Raw genomic sequence first — 3972 nt, 5'->3', positions numbered from 1 at the left:
CCCCTACTATTACTGTACATTTATTTCTCCCTTCAGATGTGTTAGTATTTGTGTAATAGACTTCTGTGGTCTGATGTTGGATGTCTATATACTTCAGATCTCTCTCTCTCTCTTTTTTTGGGGGGGGTGATTAACCCTTTCTTTGTCTCTTTTTAGCATTTCTGGCTGATAAACGTATAGTCATTTGTACTCTGATTTTTAGTTTCTACTTGAATGGAATATCCTTTTTATCTCTTCCTTTGGGCCTTTGTATGTCCTTAAAGCTGAAGGGATTTTCTAGTAGGCAGCATATAGTTGGGTCTTTGTTTTTTTAATAATATATCTAGCCACTCTGCCTTTTGATTGGTGAATTCCATAATTAGTGATTCATAAAAATTTTAATAGTGCTCTAAGTGTTTTCTGGTTATGTCATATTTCCATTGTTTTTTGTTTTTTTACTTCTGTCTACATTTGTAAATAAGTGATGTTTTTCCCTTTCGGTGGTAAGGTTGTTTGCTCTTTATCTTGTATGAATCCACTCTAAGTCTTTGTGCTTACCTTGAGGCTTACAGAACATATAAATAAAACAGTTCATCTCCAGCTGACAGCAAGTTTCTACAAAAGTTTCACTTTTTTGCTCCCCTTCTTTATATTCTTGATGTCCTTGTTCATCTCTTCTATAGTGTTTATTCATTAACAATTTTTAAAAGATCTTATTTATTTGACAGAGAGCATGAGCAGGGGCATGGGGCAGAGAGAGAGAGAGGGAGAAGCAGGCTCCCCGCTGAGCAGAGAGCCCGATGCGAGGCTCGATTCCAGGACCCTGGGATCATGTTCCAAACCAAAGGTAGATGCTTCATCGACTGAGCCACCCAGGTACCCCCATTAACAAATTTTAATCCTTATAAATTTTAATACTTAGACCTTTTAATACCATTAAGTGCACCGTCCTTTTACGTAGAGGTTTTTAAGTCTTACCAGTGTGTTAGATACTTCCATATGTTCTAATGTCGCTGATGAGTGTCTTCATTGCACCTCGAAGAACTCCTTTCAACATTTCTTGCAAGGCATGGTTAGTGGTGATGAACTCCCTTGGCTTTTGTTTGTCTAGGAGACTGGTTATTTCTCTTATATATCTGAAGAATAACTTTGCAAGGTAGAGTATTCTCAGCTGATTATTTTTCCTTTGAACGCTTTCAATATATCGTTATATTTTCTTCCGTTCTGGAGGGTTTTCTTCCGAGACATTCACTGGTAGCCTAGTGGGAGTTCCTCTGGAGATGACAATCTGCTTTTCCCTGGCTGCTTTTTAGGATTCCCTATCTTTGATTTTTAACAATTTCATTACAATATATTAGGAGAAGTCTTTTGCATTGAGATAAAGGGGTCATCTATTAGCTTCATAAACTTGAATGTCCGTTCTCACCCTAGCTTTGGAAAGTTCTCAGCTACCATTTCTTTAAACTTTGTGCCTTCTTTTCTCCCTCTCTACTCCTTCTCAAACTCTGATTACTCTCATATGCTTTTTTTGATGGAATTCCACAGATTACATAGGCTTCCCCCCCCCCCCTTTTCAAGATTTTTCTGAGTGGCTCAGTGGGTTAAATGTCTGCCTTTGGCTCAGGTCGTGATCCCAGAGACCTGGGATAGAGCCCTGTGTCAGGCTCCCTGCTCAGTGGGGAACTTGCTTCTCCCTCTGCCTGCTGCTCCCCCTGCTTGTGTTCTCTCTCTGTCTGTCTCTCTCACTCTAGCTCTCTCAAATAAATAAATATTTTTTAAAAATTATAAAATTGTTTTTGTTACTTCAAAAATCCCCTTTTCTCCACTATTCTGTCTTGAATTTGATGTACTCTACTGCAGATGTTTTACATTATGTCTTTTACTTAATTCATTAAGTTCTTCAGCTCCAGAATTTTTGATTGTTCTTTCCTTATGATTTCTTTCTGATAAATACTTCATTTTGAACATGTTTATTTTTGTGATTTCGTTGTCTGAGTTTTCTTGTAGCACGAGTTTCTTCACAAGCAGCCATTGTGCATTCCTGATCATCTAGATGATAAAATCCCTTGCTCTAAAACTTTACTATTGAACAATTACCTTGTGGCAAGGACCTGTTTTCTTAATTTCTTGATGCTTCCTGTAGTTTTATATCCCTGCTTTCACATTTGAAGTAGCAGATACCTTAAATCCTTGCTAGTTGCCTTTGGATGGGTTATTCTGTCTGCCGGTGCTGTTACCTGGCCTTTTCTCTGCTTTGATAGGAATCTACCTGATCTATCCTTGCTCCTTTTTACAGCAGAATTGTTAAGTTTTTCTCTGTTCGGTTCTGAGAACTCCCTGGGCTGGCTGTTAGTAATCTCTCTCCTTTCCCAGAAAGTGGCATCATAGTTCAGGTTCGTGGTTTCTCCCTTACCCATTGATGCGGGCCTGTTTTTCCGAGCACACTCCGTATCTACCCCAGCTCTCTTGCACTACTGCACTCAGGACTGTACACAAAGCCAGTTGCAGAGTGGGTGCAAGTGTGTGTTTGGTTCTCAGGACATTGGGGGCATTCTGACCTGGTAGGGAGACCCCCAGGTGTGATAACCCCAGAGGCTCAATAGTGGACTTCTGATGAATGTAGTCTGTAAACACAGTATCACTTTCACACTTTTGGGTATTCTTATCTGCTTTTTAAACAAGATTTTATTTATTTGACACAGAGAGAGCACAAGCAGGGGAGCAATAGGCAGAGGGAGAGGGAGAAGCAGACTCCCCACTGAGCAGGGAGCTCAATGTGGGGCTTGATCCCAGGACTCTAGGATCATGACCTGAGCCAAAGGCAGACACTTAACCCACTGAGCCACCCAGGCGCCCCTCTTAGCTGCTGCTTTTCTCTATTTACCTTGCTGTCAATCAGGGGGGTTCCACTTGTGTACCCTCAGTACTGCTGGAGAGCAACTGGTTTCTCCATTTACCACCCACCTTGGTCCTCTGGAATATTCCATCACCATTCTCCTCCACCAAGAGAGAGGTTAGGGGAGGAAGGCTTTGCCTCCTAGTTCAGCCTGTGGAGTGTTGCCTTGGAGCAGCCGGAGGTCAATGGTGAGGGATGGGCCTGGTAAAGCTCTTACTGTTTCCCTGCATCCAGACTGATATTGTGTGTGTTTTCCTTCCTAGTGGCTGGAATCTCCCTCTGGGAAGAATAGACTTAAACAAGTCCTCTCTTGCCTGTAGGAATCTGCCTAGGTCAGCATTCTCTGTGTTTTTTTTCTGAACTGCAGTGACAGGAATTGTGGCAACTTGGCTCCTCCCCTTGTTCTTCAGCCAGTACTGAGGTGTCTCCCACTCCAGGATGTTCAGGTGGGGGAGACTTGGCCTCAGCCCTGTGGTGTGTGGTGCCAGATCGCGCAGCTTGCACAATGGCACAGTGTGTCTGTGGATACACATTGACTTCTTGGAAAGGGGGAACATCTTAGCTAGTTGTCATGCTTTGAAATCTTTTAGTAAAATTAGTCTTCCCAGGGAGAAAAGAGAATTGCATCTGTCAGGCACCTGCCTGGCTCAGTCCATAGAGCATGCAATTCTTGATCTGGGGGTTGTACATTTGAGCCCCACTTTGGGAGCGCTGAATCCTAACCACTAGACCACCAGGGAGGTTTGAGCCCCACTTTGGGTACAGAGAGGACTTAAAAGTAAAATCTGAAGAAAAGGCATTTGTCTTTAGTTTTGAGATAGACAAGTCTAGGTTAGGTTGAGATTTAGAAAACCATAATTCAAGTTTAGGTTCTAAAGTCTGGTAAGGCTGAAGATGACCTATGCCACTGTCAAATCCTGTGACACTGGGCCTTGTACTTAACTAGCTATAGGCTCACTTGGCAGAAGGCCTGAAATAGTAGATACTCAGAACATTGAGCTACTATTGTAACTAGGGCATTAATAAAGGAAGTTTTAGTCTTCAAAATTAAGTGGCAGAAAAACCTCCTAGTCTACAAGAATATACATTAAAGTGTT

Source organism: Mustela nigripes, chromosome X, assembly GCF_022355385.1.
Source record: "Mustela nigripes isolate SB6536 chromosome X, MUSNIG.SB6536, whole genome shotgun sequence".
NCBI lineage: Eukaryota > Metazoa > Chordata > Mammalia > Carnivora > Mustelidae > Mustela > Mustela nigripes.
This window is presented reverse-complemented; position numbering follows the sequence as displayed.